Source organism: Balaenoptera ricei, chromosome 2 (genome assembly GCF_028023285.1).
Source record: "Balaenoptera ricei isolate mBalRic1 chromosome 2, mBalRic1.hap2, whole genome shotgun sequence".
NCBI classification, from domain to species: Eukaryota; Metazoa; Chordata; class Mammalia; order Artiodactyla; family Balaenopteridae; genus Balaenoptera; species Balaenoptera ricei.
The window spans coordinates 55072359-55089286 of record NC_082640.1 but is presented as its reverse complement, the minus strand read 5'-3'; the positions used below and the strand labels follow the sequence as shown (position 1 = coordinate 55089286).

The following is a 16928-nucleotide window of genomic DNA, read 5'->3' as shown; positions in this document are numbered from 1 at the left end:
GGCTGCCAAGGAAAGGCTGCAGGTTTAAGGGCAGGAGAGGATGTGTGGTGTGGGTGTCATTTTTCCTGCCACCCACTGGTGCGTCGAGACTGTGGTAACCGGCGAGCCTGGCCACAGGCTAGACAAGTCATACCGGTTCAAGTGTCTAGGCTGTTGTCTGGGTTCTGTCGTTGCATGGCTGTGGGTAACAAGTTGCTTGTAGAGGACCTGGGCCTCAGGGTTTCCCCAATGTCACGTCACTGATGGGCCCAGAGGGTGAAAGTACCAGACACCACTGCAAGTTACACAATTGCTGCAAGGGTTTGCCCCGCCACGTTGGGCGTCGGAATGGTTCCGATGCCATTAGCTTTGTGTGTGGGCCAAGGGTAGGTTGCCAGTCTTGGCAGCAGGCCAGGAAGTCTGGCTGCAGGTGAATCTCCATTGTTCAGTCCAGGAGTTCCTCTGGTGCGTTTTGTCACCGGTCCCTACAAGCTGCTTTTGTTGGAGGTCGTCCCATTTGGCCAAGGGCCGTTCCCTTGTGGAAGATCTCAGGGACCACATTTCCCCTTGAGGGTGAATCCATTGTGTGGAAGCGTATGCGCCAGGAGTGGTTTGGTTCCCCAGAGGGCAGTGGCTCTTACGCTGAGTAATCCCAGTTCCCCTGAGGGTGTCTCAGCAGTTCAGGATGACATCCTTATGCTGTGTCGGCGGGGAGGTGGCTCAGGCAGGAAAGTTCAAGGCCCATACCGGGGGGTTGATGGACGGCCGTGCTCTTTGTGCTGATGCCCGTGCGCTCTGAAGGCATCTGTGCCACGATGCATTCACGTTTGGCTGTGAACACACAGACATGATGGACTGCAAATGAAATGTTGAGGGGAGATATAGCGCACATCGGTGGGCGGTATCACCCTTTGCCTCTGTGCGCCCGTTCACTTTTCTCAAACATCCCTGTGTTCTGTCACCCTGAGGCATGTGGTGGAGTGCCAGGGAACAAACACCTGCAGCAGCATTGGGCCCTCTGTGTAGTCCATGATACCTGGCGAAGTGAGGAGAGTGCGGCAAGGTGAGGCAAGTCAAGGCAAAAGAGTCTCAGCGTGGTTTTGGCGTGAAGTCCTTGAGGATCCTCGTAGGAACCTTGTGGTGGTGAGTGGAACTTCTTTGCAGAAACCTAGATGTTTGGCCACGGGGACTTGTGCACTGAGACTACACCCTCACCTTCTTGGCTCTTGCAGGGGAACCCCAGATCTGATGCCATGATCCTTAGCTCCATTTGCAGCCCCGTGGGTCGCCTCTGGCCACTCCTGACTGCTGACATGATTGAGATCGGTGGCTGCCCCGCGGTGGAGCCTGCGACTTTGAACGTGCAGCCTTTGAGCAGGTGGATTGATGATGACTCCCATAAATGCACTGCTTGGAACTCTGAACAAATGAATGGGTCTCAGGTTTCTCCGCGGTCATGTCACTGACGGGCCTGGGGGCGAAAATACAAGGCGCCAGGGCAAGTAACCCAGTTGCTGCAAGGGTATGCCCTGCCAGTTTGGGCATTGGAATATCTCCGATGCCAATAGCTTTCTGTGTGATCCAAGGGCATCGCCTCTGGCTCGACAAGGTTCCTGGTAGGAACCTTGTGGGGGTAAACGGAACTTCTTTGAAGAAACCTAGAAGTTTGGCCACGGGGACTTGTGCCGCGAGACTACACCGTCACATTCTGGGCTCTTCCTGGGGCACCCGAGCTCCGATGCCCTGAGACGTGGGTGCACTTCCTGCCCCGTGGCTCGAGTCTGGCCGCTCCCTACTGCTGAGAGGATTGAGCTTGCTGACAGTCCGTGACTTTGCACGTCCAGCCTTTGAGCAGGAGCGTGGATCAGTGATGACTCCCATAAATGCATTCCTTGGAAATCTAAACAAAATGAATGAGCAATACCTACCGTCTTCTCATCCTAACTGAGGTCCAGCACGTGGCTCCCAAAGGAAAATTAGGGAGAGGTCCATGTTGCATTTGCTACTGTGGGCGTGCGCAGCAACATTGTTCAAGTGGAGGGTGGCGGGCTTCTCGTGCAGAAAGAGCCATGTGGAAAGGAGCCTGGGATGTCCATCTACGTGGGAAGGCTAAGGACAACTTGACGTCTCTGGGCACCTGAGTCTAGCCAGAACTGCTATCCCCTGCCGCGGTCAGCGTGCGGGTGCGAAAGGAAGCGTGAGCCACTGGTACTCCTCTGGCTTGCCATTGAGATCTACAGGCCACCCTCAAGCTCAGGTCGTTGCCTTGTTCCCGCAAGGAAACAGAAGTCTCTGCACTCAGGGTCAGAGAAGGAGTCCTGGCCAGGCCAGGCGTCTATGTCAGGTTCAGCTTGGGAGGTGGGATATAGTTCAGGTTTGCCCTGATGGTCGGGGGAAATCAAATGGGCCACTGTCCCCGGGATTTGGGCGACGCTGATGGCGCCTCCTTGGGTTGTGTCCTGCTTGTGTGTTGTGTGTGGAGAGTTTGCAAAGTGCCTTAGGCAAATCCAGGGGATATCAAGCTACTTAGGTGAGGGGTGGATTCGTTTGGATCCTGGTGGAGAGAGCAAGGCAAGGCGAGTGGGAAATACACGGGAGAGTGTTGGCTAAGCCCACAGGCTTACTGTTGGGTGGATAGATCGGTATGGGTGGATATGTCGGTGGACATAGGGTTCCCGGAACTCTTTTGGGATATCTTCAGGAGCACTTGGAGCCCCGTGTAGGGAAGGAATACAGGTGCACATTCGTGGACCATCCCAACCTTTTCCTCTCCTTTCTCAATGTGCTTCACGGCGGGTCCTTGTTCCAGCGAATGGTGCCTTCACGGCACAGTATGGTGTCTTCTCACTGGGACCGATTTGGAGCCGTTGGGATGTTTTGTCCCTGTGTGGCCTCATTGCCCCTATGTTGAGGATGTTAAGGTGTTCCTTAGGACAGCCCAGCGTCATTGCTATACCAGGTCGGCATAGCATTCCCTGAGGTTTGGAGCTCTTCCCGGAGGTCTTTGGGCCCAACCATGCAGAAAGAAGGGAGTCGGCCGCCAAGGCAACGCTACAGGTTTAAGGGCTGGAGTGAATGTGTGCTGCAGGGGTCATTTTGTCCTGCCACCTTCTGGTGCTGCGAGCCTGTGATCTCCAGCATGCATGGCTTCAAGCCAGAGAAGCCATGCCGGTTCAAGGGTCCAGGATGTTGGGTGCGTTCTCTCATTGCACGGCTGTGGGTGACACGTTGGTTCTGGAGGACCTGGGTCTCATGGTTTCTCCAAGGTCTTGTCCTTGAAGGGGAGAATGCGAATGTGCAAGGTGCTACGATAAGTTACCCAGTTGCTGCAAGTGTTTGGCCCGCCATTTTGGGCATTGGAATGGCTCCCTTGCCATTAGCTTTGGTTGCGGTCCTAGGGAAGTTCCTCTGGCTTGGCAGGAGACCAGGAAGTATGCCTGCTGGTGAGTCTCCCTTGATCAGTCCAGGGGTTCTTCAGGTGCCCTTTGTCACGGGTCCCTACGAGCCGCTTTTGATGGAGGTCGTCTTATTCAGCCAAGGGCCCTTCCCTTATGGAAGATCTCTCCCCTTGAGGGCGTGTCCACTGTGCTTAATCATAAGGGCCAAACGCGTGTTTGTTCCCATAGAGGGCACTTGCTCTTAGGCTGAGGGGGCACAGTTGTCCTGAGGGTGTCTCAGGGGATCAGGAAGACATCCTTTTGCTGTGATGGAGGGCAGATTGCTCAGGAGAGGAATTTCAGGGCCCGAGACCAGGGGGTTGTTGGTCGGTGGCACTCTTTGTCCTGATGGCCGCACGCTCTGAAGGCGCCAGTGCCACGATGCTTTCACGTTTGCCTGCGGACACACAGGCAAGATGGACAGTAAATGAAATGTTGAGGAGAGATAGAACACACAATGCTGGGTGGTATCGCCCTTTCCCTCGGTGCGCCTGTGCACCCTCCTCAAGCATGCGTGTGTTCTCTCACGCCGAGCCAGGTGGAATGCCAGGGAAGGAATGCCAGCAGCAGCCTGGGGCCATCCGTATAATCCCTGATACCCGTTGAAGTGAGGACGGTGTGGCAAGGAGAGGCCAGCCGAAGGAGTCTCAGAGGGGTGTTGGCGTGCATTCCATGAGGATCCTGCTTTAACCCTTGTTGCGGTAAGCGACACTTCTTTGCTAAACCTAAAGGTTTGGCGATGGGAACGTGTGCACCGGGGCTACACCCTCACCTTCTGGTCTTTTCTCGGGGAACACGAGCTTTGATGCCCTGAGAACTGGCTGCATTTCCTGACCCGTGGCTCGGCTCTGCTGGCCACTTCCGTACGCTGATATGATTCAGCTCGCTGGCCGTCCCATGGTGGAATCTGCAACTTTGCATGTCCACCGTTTGAGCATGTGCTTGGATCGATGATGACTCCCACAAATGCATTCCTTGGAAATCTGAACAAAATGAGTGAGAAATCCCTACCGTCTCCTCGTTGGAACTGAGGTCCAGCACGTGGCTCCCAAAAGGAAAGTAGGGAGAGGTTCACGTTGCATTTGCGGCCGTGGGTGTCTACAGCCACGTTGTTCAAGTTGAGGGTTGTGGTCATCTCCTGGGGAGAAGAGCCATTGGGAAAGGAGCCTGGGATGCCAATCCAGGTGGGAAGGCTTGGGACAGCGTGCCGTCTCTGTGTTCCTTGGTCTAGCCAGGACTGCTGTCCCCTGCCACGGTTCAGCATGCAGGTAGGAGAGGAAGTGTGAGCCATTGCTCGTCCTGCCACCTGCACTTGAGTTCTACAGGCTGCCCCCACCTGCTGGTCATTGCCTTGTGGCCTCAAAGAAAAAGAAGTCTGTAGGCTCAGGGTCAGAACAGGATTCCAGGCCTAGGGCAGGCTTCTTTGTCATGTTCTGCTTGGGAGACCAGATACAGTTTAGGTTTCTCCTGATGAGGGGAGAAATCAAATGGGCCACTGTTCCTGGGAGTTTGGCCAATCTGATGGCTCCTCCTCGGGTTGTGTCCTGCTTGTGTGTGCTGTGTGAAGGGGCTGGAAAATGCCTTAGTCAAACTTGGTCACGGCAAGCTGCTTTGGTGAGGGGTGGCTCTGGCATCTTGCCGTGACACGTTGGGATCCCGGTGGAGAGAGAGTAAGGCAAGGCGAGTGAAAGAGACACGTGAGATGGCTGGCTAAGCCCACAGGTTTACTGGTGGGTGGATAGATCGACGGTGGCCATGGGGTTCCCGGAACACATTTGGGATTCCCTCAGGAGCATCTGGAGGCACGTGTAGGGAGGGAATACGGGAGCACATTTGTGGACTGTCCCGCCTCTTTCCTCTCCCTGGTCGATTTGCTTCATGGCGGGTTCTTGTGCCAGCGAATGGTTGCCTTCATGGCACAGTATGGTGTCTCCTCATGGGGGCCGATTTGGAGGCCTTGGGGTGTTTTGTCCCTGTCTGACCACGTTCCCCCTGTGTTGAAGATGTGAAGGTGTTCCTGAGGACAGCCAGGCATCGTTTCTATACCCGGCCCACATAGCGTTCCCTGAGGATTGGAGCTCTACCCGGAGGTCATTGGGTGCAACCGTGCAGAAACAAGGGAGTTGGCTGCCAAGGAAAGGCTGCAGGTTTAAGGGCAGGAGAGGATGTGTGGTGTGGGTGTCATTTTTCCTGCCACCCACTGGTGCGTCGAGACTGTGGTAACCGGCGAGCCTGGCCACAGGCTAGACAAGTCATACCGGTTCAAGTGTCTAGGCTGTTGTCTGGGTTCTGTCGTTGCATGGCTGTGGGTAACAAGTTGCTTGTAGAGGACCTGGGCCTCAGGGTTTCCCCAATGTCACGTCACTGATGGGCCCAGAGGGTGAAAGTACCAGACACCACTGCAAGTTACACAATTGCTGCAAGGGTTTGCCCCGCCACGTTGGGCGTCGGAATGGTTCCGATGCCATTAGCTTTGTGTGTGGGCCAAGGGTAGGTTGCCAGTCTTGGCAGCAGGCCAGGAAGTCTGGCTGCAGGTGAATCTCCATTGTTCAGTCCAGGAGTTCCTCTGGTGCGTTTTGTCACCGGTCCCTACAAGCTGCTTTTGTTGGAGGTCGTCCCATTTGGCCAAGGGCTGTTCCCTTGTGGAAGATCTCAGGGACCACATTTCCCCTTGCGGGTGAATCCATTGTGTGGAAGCGTATGCGCCAGGAGTGGTTTGGTTCCCCAGAGGGCAGTGGCTTTTACGCTGAGTAATCCCAGTTCCCCTGAGGGTGTCTCAGCAGTTCAGGATGACATCCTTATGCTGTGTCGGCGGGGAGGTGGCTCAGGCAGGAAAGTTCAAGGCCCATACCGGGGCGTTGATGGACGACTGTGCTCTTTGTGCTGATGCCCGTGTGCTCTGAAGGCATCTGTGCCACGATGCATTCACGTTTGGCTGTGGACACACAGACATGATGGACTGCAAATGAAATGTTGAGGGGAGATATAGCGCACGTCGGTGGGTGGTATCACCCTTTGCCTCTGTGCGCCCGTTCACTTTTCTCAAACATCCCTGTGTTCTGTCACCCTGAGGCATGTGGTGGAGTGCCAGGGAACAAACACCTGCAGCAACATTGGGCCCTCTGTATAGTCCATGATACCTGGCGAAGTGAGGAGAGTGTGGCAAGGTGAGGCAAGTCAAGGCAAAAGAGTCTCAGCGTGGTTTTGGCGTGAAGTCCTTGAGGCTCCTCGTAGGAACCTTGTGGTGGTGAGTGGAACTTCTTTGCAGAAACCTAGATGTTTGGCCACGGGGACTTGTGCACTGAGACTACACCCTCACCTTCTTGGCTCTTGCAGGGGAACCCCAGATCTGATGCCATGATCCTTAGCTCCATTTGCAGCCCCGTGGGTCGCCTCTGGCCACTCCTGACTGCTGACATGATTGAGATCGGTGGCTGCCCCGCAGTGGAGCCTGCGACTTTGAACGTGCAGCCTTTGAGCAGGTGGATTGATGATGACTCCCATAAATGCACTGCTTGGAACTCTGAACAAATGAATGGGTCTCAGGTTTCTCCGCGGTCATGTCACTGACGGGCCTGGGGGCGAAAATACAAGGCGCCAGGGCAAGTAACCCAGTTGCTGCAAGGGTTTGCCCTGCCAGTTTGGGCATTGGAATATCTCCGATGCCAATAGCTTTCTGTGTGATCCAAGGGCATCGCCTCTGGCTCGACAAGGTTCCTGGTAGAAACCTTGTGGTGGTAAACGGAACTTCTTTGAAGAAACCTAGAAGTTTGGCCACGGGGACTTGTGCCACGAGACTACACCGTCACATTCTGGGCTCTTCCTGGGGCACCCGAGCTCCGATGCCCTGAGACGTGGGTGCACTTCCTGCCCCGTGGCTCGAGTCTGGCCGCTCCCTACTGCTGAGAGGATTGAGCTTGCTGACAGTCCGCGACTTTGCACGTCCAGCCTTTGAGCAGGAGCGTGGATCAGTGAGGACTCCCATAAATGCATTCCTTGGAAATCTAAACAGAATGAATGAGCAATACCTACCGTCTTCTCATCCTAACTGAGGTCCAGCACGTGGCTCCCAAAGGAAAATTAGGGAGAGGTCCATGTTGCATTTGCTACTGTGGGCGTGCGCAGCAACATTGTTCAAGTGGAGGGTGGCGGGCTTCTCGTGCAGAAAGAGCCATGTGGAAAGGAGCCTGGGATGTCCATCTACGTGGGAAGGCTAAGGACAACTTGACGTCTCTGGGCACCTGAGTCTAGCCAGAACTGCTATCCCCTGCCGCGGTCAGCGTGCGGGTGCGAAAGGAAGCGTGAGCCACTGGTACTCCTCTGGCTTGCCATTGAGATCTACAGGCCACCCTCAAGCTCAGGTCGTTGCCTTGTTCCCGCAAGGAAACAGAAGTCTCTGCACTCAGGGTCAGAGAAGGAGTCCTGGCCAGGCCAGGCGTCTATGTCAGGTTCAGCTTGGGAGGTGGGATATAGTTCAGGTTTGCCCTGATGGTCGGGGGAAATCAAATGGGCCACTGTCCCCGGGATTTGGGCGACGCTGATGGCGCCTCCTTGGGTTGTGTCCTGCTTGTGTGTTGTGTGTGGAGAGTTTGCAAAGTGCCTTAGGCAAATCCAGGGGATATCAAGCTACTTAGGTGAGGGGTGGATTCGTTTGGATCCTGGTGGAGAGAGCAAGGCAAGGCGAGTGGGAAATACACGGGAGAGTGTTGGCTAAGCCCACAGGCTTACTGTTGGGTGGATAGATCGGTATGGGTGGATATGTCGGTGGACATAGGGTTCCCGGAACTCTTTTGGGATATCTTCAGGAGCACTTGGAGCCCCGTGTAGGGAAGGAATACAGGTGCACATTCGTGGACCATCCCAACCTTTTCCTCTCCTTTCTCAATGTGCTTCACGGCGGGTCCTTGTTCCAGCGAATGGTGCCTTCACGGCACAGTATGGTGTCTTCTCACTGGGACCGATTTGGAGCCGTTGGGATGTTTTGTCCCTGTGTGGCCTCATTGCCCCTATGTTGAGGATGTTAAGGTGTTCCTTAGGACAGCCCAGCGTCATTGCTATACCAGGTCGGCATAGCATTCCCTGAGGTTTGGAGCTCTTCCCGGAGGTCTTTGGGCCCAACCATGCAGAAAGAAGGGAGTCGGCCGCCAAGGCAACGCTACAGGTTTAAGGGCTGGAGTGAATGTGTGCTGCAGGGGTCATTTTGTCCTGCCACCTTCTGGTGCTGCGAGCCTGTGATCTCCAGCATGCATGGCTTCAAGCCAGAGAAGCCATGCCGGTTCAAGGGTCCAGGATGTTGGGTGCGTTCTCTCATTGCACGGCTGTGGGTGACACGTTGGTTCTGGAGGACCTGGGTCTCATGGTTTCTCCAAGGTCTTGTCCTTGAAGGGGAGAATGCGAATGTGCAAGGTGCTACGATAAGTTACCCAGTTGCTGCAAGTGTTTGGCCCGCCATTTTGGGCATTGGAATGGCTCCCTTGCCATTAGCTTTGGTTGCGGTCCTAGGGAAGTTCCTCTGGCTTGGCAGGAGACCAGGAAGTATGCCTGCTGGTGAGTCTCCCTTGATCAGTCCAGGGGTTCTTCAGGTGCCCTTTGTCACGGGTCCCTTCGAGCCGCTTTTGATGGAGGTCGTCTTATTCAGCCAAGGGCCCTTCCCTTATGGAAGATCTCTCCCCTTGAGGGCGTGTCCACTGTGTTTAATCATAAGGGCCAAACGCGTGTTTGTTCCCATAGAGGGCACTTGCTCTTAGGCTGAGGGGGCACAGTTGTCCTGAGGGTGTCTCAGGGGATCAGGAAGACATCCTTTTGCTGTGATGGAGGGCAGATTGCTCAGGAGAGGAATTTCAGGGCCCGAGACCAGGGGGTTGTTGGTCGGTGGCACTCTTTGTCCTGATGGCCGCACGCTCTGAAGGCGCCAGTGCCACGATGCTTTCACGTTTGCCTGCGGAACACAGGCAAGATGGACAGTAAATGAAATGTTGAGGAGAGATAGAACACACAATGCTGGGTGGTATCGCCCTTTCCCTCGGTGCACCTGTGCACCCTCCTCAAGCATGCGTGTGTTCTCTCACCCCGAGCCAGGTGGAATGCCAGGGAAGGAATGCCAGCAGCAGCCTGGGGCCATCCGTATAATCCCTGATACCCGTTGAAGTGAGGACGGTGTGGCAAGGCGAGGCCAGCCGAAGGAGTCTCAGAGGGGTGTTGGCGTGCATTCCATGAGGATCCTGCTTTAACCCTTGTTGCGGTAAGCGACACTTCTTTGCTAAACCTAAAGGTTTGGCGATGGGAACGTGTGCACCGGGGCTACACCCTCACCTTCTGGTCTTTTCTCGGGGAACACGAGCTTTGATGCCCTGACAACTGGCTGCATTTCCTGACCTGTGGCTCGGCTCTGGCCACTTCCGTACGCTGATATGATTCAGCTCGCTGGCCGTCCCATGGTGGAATCTGCAACTTTGCATGTCCACCGTTTGAGCATGTGCTTGGATCGATGATGACTCCCACAAATGCATTCCTTGGAAATCTGAACAAAATGAGTGAGAAATCCCTACCGTCTCCTCGTTGGAACTGAGGTCCAGCACGTGGCTCCCCAAAGGAAAGTAGGGAGAGGTTCACGTTGCATTTGCGGCCGTGGGTGTCTACAGCCACGTTGTTCAAGTTGAGGGTTGTGGTCATCTCCTGGGGAGAAGAGCCATTGGGAAAGGAGCCTGGGATGCCAATCCAGGTGGGAAGGCTTGGGACAGCGTGCCGTCTCTGGGTTCCTTGGTCTAGCCAGGACTGCTGTCCCCTGCCACGGTTCAGCATGCAGGTAGGAGAGGAAGCGTGAGCCATTGCTCGTCCTGCCACCTGCACTTGAGTTCTACAGGCTGCCCCCACCTGCTGGTCATTGCCTTGTGGCCTCAAAGAAACAGAAGTCTGTAGGCTCAGGGTCAGAACAGGATTCCAGGCCTAGGGCAGGCTTCTTTGTCATGTTCTGCTTGGGAGACCAGATGCAGTTTAGGTTTCTCCTGATGAGGGGAGAAATCAAATGGGCCACTGTTCCTGGGAGTTTGGCCAATCTGATGGCTCCTCCTCGGGTTGTGTCCTGCTTGTGTGTGCTGTGTGAAGGGGCTGGAAAATGCCTTAGTCAAACTTGGTCACGGCAAGCTGCTTTGGTGAGGGGTGGCTCTGGCATCTTGCCGTGACACGTTGGGATCCCGGTGGAGAGAGAGTAAGGCAAGGCGAGTGAAAGAGACACGTGAGATGGCTGGCTAAGCCCACAGGTTTACTGGTGGGTGGATAGATCGACGGTGGCCATGGGGTTCCCGGAACACATTTGGGATTCCCTCAGGAGCATCTGGAGGCACGTGTAGGGAGGGAATACGGGAGCACATTTGTGGACTGTCCCGCCTCTTTCCTCTCCCTGGTCGATTTGCTTCATGGCGGGTTCTTGTGCCAGCGAATGGTTGCCTTCATGGCACAGTATGGTGTCTCCTCATGGGGGCCGATTTGGAGGCCTTGGGGTGTTTTGTCCCTGTCTGACCACGTTCCCCCTGTGTTGAAGATGTGAAGGTGTTCCTGAGGACAGCCAGGCATCGTTTCTATACCCGGCCCACATAGCGTTCCCTGAGGATTGGAGCTCTACCCGGAGGTCATTGGGTGCAACCGTGCAGAAACAAGGGAGTTGGCTGCCAAGGAAAGGCTGCAGGTTTAAGGGCAGGAGAGGATGTGTGGTGTGGGTGTCATTTTTCCTGCCACCCGCTGGTGCGTCGAGACTGTGGTAACCGGCGAGCCTGGCCACAGGCTAGACAAGTCATACCGGTTCAAGTGTCTAGGCTGTTGTCTGGGTTCTGTCGTTGCATGGCTGTGGGTAACAAGTTGCTTGTAGAGGACCTGGGCCTCAGGGTTTCCCCAATGTCACGTCACTGATGGGCCCAGAGGGTGAAAGTACCAGACACCACTGCAAGTTACACAATTGCTGCAAGGGTTTGCCCCGCCACGTTGGGCGTCGGAATGGTTCCGATGCCATTAGCTTTGTGTGTGGGCCAAGGGTAGGTTGCCAGTCTTGGCAGCAGGCCAGGAAGTCTGGCTGCAGGTGAATCTCCATTGTTCAGTCCAGGAGTTCCTCTGGTGCGTTTTGTCACCGGTCCCTACAAGCTGCTTTTGTTGGAGGTCGTCCCATTTGGCCAAGGGCCGTTCCCTTGTGGAAGATCTCAGGGACCACATTTCCCCTTGAGGGTGAATCCATTGTGTGGAAGCGTATGCGCCAGGAGTGGTTTGGTTCCCCAGAGGGCAGTGGCTCTTACGCTGAGTAATCCCAGTTCCCCTGAGGGTGTCTCAGCAGTTCAGGATGACATCCTTATGCTGTGTCGGCGGGGAGGTGGCTCAGGCAGGAAAGTTCAAGGCCCATACCGGGGGGTTGATGGACGGCCGTGCTCTTTGTGCTGATGCCCGTGCGCTCTGAAGGCATCTGTGCCACGATGCATTCACGTTTGGCTGTGGACACACAGACATGATGGACTGCAAATGAAATGTTGAGGGGAGATATAGCGCACATCGGTGGGCGGTATCACCCTTTGCCTCTGTGCGCCCGTTCACTTTTCTCAAACATCCCTGTGTTCTGTCACCCTGAGGCATGTGGTGGAGTGCCAGGGAACAAACACCTGCAGCAGCATTGGGCCCTCTGTGTAGTCCATGATACCTGGCGAAGTGAGGAGAGTGCGGCAAGGTGAGGCAAGTCAAGGCAAAAGAGTCTCAGCGTGGTTTTGGCGTGAAGTCCTTGAGGATCCTCGTAGGAACCTTGTGGTGGTGAGTGGAACTTCTTTGCAGAAACCTAGATGTTTGGCCACGGGGACTTGTGCACTGAGACTACACCCTCACCTTCTTGGCTCTTGCAGGGGAACCCCAGATCTGATGCCATGATCCTTAGCTCCATTTGCAGCCCCGTGGGTCGCCTCTGGCCACTCCTGACTGCTGACATGATTGAGATCGGTGGCTGCCCCACGGTGGAGCCTGCGACTTTGAACGTGCAGCCTTTGAGCAGGTGGATTGATGATGACTCCTATAAATGCACTGCTTGGAACTCTGAACAAATGAATGGGTCTCAGGTTTCTCCGCGGTCATGTCACTGACGGGCCTGGGGGCGAAAATACAAGGCGCCAGGGCAAGTAACCCAGTTGCTGCAAGGGTATGCCCTGCCAGTTTGGGCATTGGAATATCTCCGATGCCAATAGCTTTCTGTGTGATCCAAGGGCATCGCCTCTGGCTCGACAAGGTTCCTGGTAGGAACCTTGTGGGGGTAAACGGAACTTCTTTGAAGAAACCTAGAAGTTTGGCCACGGGGACTTGTGCCGCGAGACTACACCGTCACATTCTGGGCTCTTCCTGGGGCACCCGAGCTCCGATGCCCTGAGACGTGGGTGCACTTCCTGCCCCGTGGCTCGAGTCTGGCCGCTCCCTACTGCTGAGAGGATTGAGCTTGCTGACAGTCCGTGACTTTGCACGTCCAGCCTTTGAGCAGGAGCGTGGATCAGTGATGACTCCCATAAATGCATTCCTTGGAAATCTAAACAAAATGAATGAGCAATACCTACCGTCTTCTCATCCTAACTGAGGTCCAGCACGTGGCTCCCAAAGGAAAATTAGGGAGAGGTCCATGTTGCATTTGCTACTGTGGGCGTGCGCAGCAACATTGTTCAAGTGGAGGGTGGCGGGCTTCTCGTGCAGAAAGAGCCATGTGGAAAGGAGCCTGGGATGTCCATCTACGTGGGAAGGCTAAGGACAACTTGACGTCTCTGGGCACCTGAGTCTAGCCAGAACTGCTATCCCCTGCCGCGGTCAGCGTGCGGGTGCGAAAGGAAGCGTGAGCCACTGGTACTCCTCTGGCTTGCCATTGAGATCTACAGGCCACCCTCAAGCTCAGGTCGTTGCCTTGTTCCCGCAAGGAAACAGAAGTCTCTGCACTCAGGGTCAGAGAAGGAGTCCTGGCCAGGCCAGGCGTCTATGTCAGGTTCAGCTTGGGAGGTGGGATATAGTTCAGGTTTGCCCTGATGGTCGGGGGAAATCAAATGGGCCACTGTCCCCGGGATTTGGGCGACGCTGATGGCGCCTCCTTGGGTTGTGTCCTGCTTGTGTGTTGTGTGTGGAGAGTTTGCAAAGTGCCTTAGGCAAATCCAGGGGATATCAAGCTACTTAGGTGAGGGGTGGATTCGTTTGGATCCTGGTGGAGAGAGCAAGGCAAGGCGATTGGGAAATACACGGGAGAGTGTTGGCTAAGCCCACAGGCTTACTGTTGGGTGGATAGATCGGTATGGGTGGATATGTCGGTGGACATAGGGTTCCCGGAACTCTTTTGGGATATCTTCAGGAGCACTTGGAGCCCCGTGTAGGGAAGGAATACAGGTGCACATTCGTGGACCATCCCAACCTTTTCCTCTCCTTTCTCAATGTGCTTCACGGCGGGTCCTTGTTCCAGCGAATGGTGCCTTCACGGCACAGTATCGTGTCTTCTCACTGGGACCGATTTGGAGCCGTTGGGATGTTTTGTCCCTGTGTGGCCTCATTGCCCCTATGTTGAGGATGTTAAGGTGTTCCTTAGGACAGCCCAGCGTCATTGCTATACCAGGTCGGCATAGCATTCCCTGAGGTTTGGAGCTCTTCCCGGAGGTCTTTGGGCCCAACCATGCAGAAAGAAGGGAGTCGGCCGCCAAGGCAACGCTACAGGTTTAAGGGCTGGAGTGAATGTGTGCTGCAGGGGTCATTTTGTCCTGCCACCTTCTGGTGCTGCGAGCCTGTGATCTCCAGCATGCATGGCTTCAAGCCAGAGAAGCCATGCCGGTTCAAGGGTCCAGGATGTTGGGTGCGTTCTCTCATTGCACGGCTGTGGGTGACACGTTGGTTCTGGAGGACCTGGGTCTCATGGTTTCTCCAAGGTCTTGTCCTTGAAGGGGAGAATGCGAATGTGCAAGGTGCTACGATAAGTTACCCAGTTGCTGCAAGTGTTTGGCCCGCCATTTTGGGCATTGGAATGGCTCCCTTGCCATTAGCTTTGGTTGCGGTCCTAGGGAAGTTCCTCTGGCTTGGCAGGAGACCAGGAAGTATGCCTGCTGGTGAGTCTCCCTTGATCAGTCCAGGGGTTCTTCAGGTGCCCTTTGTCACGGGTCCCTACGAGCCGCTTTTGATGGAGGTCGTCTTATTCAGCCAAGGGCCCTTCCCTTATGGAAGATCTCTCCCCTTGAGGGCGTGTCCACTGTGCTTAATCATAAGGGCCAAACGCGTGTTTGTTCCCATAGAGGGCACTTGCTCTTAGGCTGAGGGGGCACAGTTGTCCTGAGGGTGTCTCAGGGGATCAGGAAGACATCCTTTTGCTGTGATGGAGGGCAGATTGCTCAGGAGAGGAATTTCAGGGCCCGAGACCAGGGGGTTGTTGGTCGGTGGCACTCTTTGTCCTGATGGCCGCACGCTCTGAAGGCGCCAGTGCCACGATGCTTTCACGTTTGCCTGTGGACACACAGGCAAGATGGACAGTAAATGAAATGTTGAGGAGAGATAGAACACACAATGCTGGGTGGTATCGCCCTTTCCCTCGGTGCGCCTGTGCACCCTCCTCAAGCATGCGTGTGTTCTCTCACGCCGAGCCAGGTGGAATGCCAGGGAAGGAATGCCAGCAGCAGCCTGGGGCCATCCGTATAATCCCTGATACCCGTTGAAGTGAGGACGGTGTGGCAAGGCGAGGCCAGCCGAAGGAGTCTCAGAGGGGTGTTGGCGTGCATTCCATGAGGATCCTGCTTTAACCCTTGTTGCGGTAAGCGACACTTCTTTGCTAAACCTAAAGGTTTGGCGATGGGAACGTGTGCACCGGGGCTACACCCTCACCTTCTGGTCTTTTCTCGGGGAACACGAGCTTTGATGCCCTGACAACTGGCTGCATTTCCTGACCCGTGGCTCGGCTCTGCTGGCCACTTCCGTACGCTGATATGATTCAGCTCGCTGGCCGTCCCATGGTGGAATCTGCAACTTTGCATGTCCACCGTTTGAGCATGTGCTTGGATCGATGATGACTCCCACAAATGCATTCCTTGGAAATCTGAACAAAATGAGTGAGAAATCCCTACCGTCTCCTCGTTGGAACTGAGGTCCAGCACGTGGCTCCCCAAAGGAAAGTAGGGAGAGGTTCACGTTGCATTTGCGGCCGTGGGTGTCTACAGCCACGTTGTTCAAGTTGAGGGTTGTGGTCATCTCCTGGGGAGAAGAGCCATTGGGAAAGGAGCCTGGGATGCCAATCCAGGTGGGAAGGCTTGGGACAGCGTGCCGTCTCTGGGTTCCTTGGTCTAGCCAGGACTGCTGTCCCCTGCCATGGTTCAGCATGCAGGTAGGAGAGGAAGTGTGAGCCATTGCTCGTCCTGCCACCTGCACTTGAGTTCTACAGGCTGCCCCCACCTGCTGGTCATTGCCTTGTGGCCTCAAAGAAACAGAAGTCTGTAGGCTCAGGGTCAGAACAGGATTCCAGGCCTAGGGCAGGCTTCTTTATCATGTTCTGCTTGGGAGACCAGATACAGTTTAGGTTTCTCCTGATGAGGGGAGAAATCAAATGGGCCACTGTTCCTGGGAGTTTGGCCAATCTGATGGCTCCTCCTCGGGTTGTGTCCTGCTTGTGTGTGCTGTGTGAAGGGGCTGGAAAATGCCTTAGTCAAACTTGGTCACGGCAAGCTGCTTTGGTGAGGGGTGGCTCTGGCATCTTGCCGTGACACGTTGGGATCCCGGTGGAGAGAGAGTAAGGCAAGGCGAGTGAAAGAGACACGTGAGATGGCTGGCTAAGCCCACAGGTTTACTGGTGGGTGGATAGATCGACGGTGGCCATGGGGTTCCCGGAACACATTTGGGATTCCCTCAGGAGCATCTGGAGGCACGTGTAGGGAGGGAATACGGGAGCACATTTGTGGACTGTCCCGCCTCTTTCCTCTCCCTGGTCGATTTGCTTCATGGCGGGTTCTTGTGCCAGCGAATGGTTGCCTTCATGGCACAGTATGGTGTCTCCTCATGGGGGCCGATTTGGAGGCCTTGGGGTGTTTTGTCCCTGTCTGACCACGTTCCCCCTGTGTTGAAGATGTGAAGGTGTTCCTGAGGACAGCCAGGCATCGTTTCTATACCCGGCCCACATAGCGTTCCCTGAGGATTGGAGCTCTACCCGGAGGTCATTGGGTGCAACCGTGCAGAAACAAGGGAGTTGGCTGCCAAGGAAAGGCTGCAGGTTTAAGGGCAGGAGAGGATGTGTGGTGTGGGTGTCATTTTTCCTGCCACCCACTGGTGCGTCGAGACTGTGGTAACCGGCGAGCCTGGCCACAGGCTAGACAAGTCATACCGGTTCAAGTGTCTAGGCTGTTGTCTGGGTTCTGTCGTTGCATGGCTGTGGGTAACAAGTTGCTTGTAGAGGACCTGGGCCTCAGGGTTTCCCCAATGTCACGTCACTGATGGGCCCAGAGGGTGAAAGTACCAGACACCACTGCAAGTTACACAATTGCTGCAAGGGTTTGCCCC

The 16928-nt window shown here is 55.3% G+C and overlaps 9 non-coding genes across 9 annotated transcripts; all 9 read left to right on the top strand.

Annotated features, from left to right (window-relative positions):
* The first annotated feature begins 1359 nt into the window (after positions 1–1359).
* LOC132361229 (small nucleolar RNA SNORD116) lies at positions 1360–1451 on the top strand. Its single transcript, XR_009501536.1, has one exon. It is a non-coding gene; the product is annotated as a small nucleolar RNA SNORD116 (small nucleolar RNA).
* Positions 1452–1840: 389 nt separating this feature from the next.
* On the top strand, positions 1841–1932 carry LOC132361852 (small nucleolar RNA SNORD116). The gene has a single exon (XR_009502117.1). It is a non-coding gene; the product is annotated as a small nucleolar RNA SNORD116 (small nucleolar RNA).
* A 2428-nt stretch (positions 1933–4360) lies between these two features.
* LOC132361516 (small nucleolar RNA SNORD116) lies at positions 4361–4452 on the top strand. The gene has a single exon (XR_009501801.1). It is a non-coding gene; the product is annotated as a small nucleolar RNA SNORD116 (small nucleolar RNA).
* A 2448-nt stretch (positions 4453–6900) lies between these two features.
* Positions 6901–6992, top strand: LOC132361228 (small nucleolar RNA SNORD116). Its single transcript, XR_009501535.1, has one exon. It is a non-coding gene; the product is annotated as a small nucleolar RNA SNORD116 (small nucleolar RNA).
* Positions 6993–7381: 389 nt separating this feature from the next.
* Positions 7382–7473, top strand: LOC132360958 (small nucleolar RNA SNORD116). The gene has a single exon (XR_009501275.1). It is a non-coding gene; the product is annotated as a small nucleolar RNA SNORD116 (small nucleolar RNA).
* Positions 7474–9897: 2424 nt separating this feature from the next.
* LOC132361515 (small nucleolar RNA SNORD116) lies at positions 9898–9989 on the top strand. Its single transcript, XR_009501800.1, has one exon. It is a non-coding gene; the product is annotated as a small nucleolar RNA SNORD116 (small nucleolar RNA).
* Positions 9990–12437: 2448 nt separating this feature from the next.
* On the top strand, positions 12438–12529 carry LOC132361358 (small nucleolar RNA SNORD116). The gene has a single exon (XR_009501661.1). It is a non-coding gene; the product is annotated as a small nucleolar RNA SNORD116 (small nucleolar RNA).
* Positions 12530–12918: 389 nt separating this feature from the next.
* Positions 12919–13010, top strand: LOC132361851 (small nucleolar RNA SNORD116). Its single transcript, XR_009502116.1, has one exon. It is a non-coding gene; the product is annotated as a small nucleolar RNA SNORD116 (small nucleolar RNA).
* Positions 13011–15438: 2428 nt separating this feature from the next.
* LOC132361514 (small nucleolar RNA SNORD116) lies at positions 15439–15530 on the top strand. Its single transcript, XR_009501799.1, has one exon. It is a non-coding gene; the product is annotated as a small nucleolar RNA SNORD116 (small nucleolar RNA).
* Positions 15531–16928: the final 1398 nt, after the last annotated feature.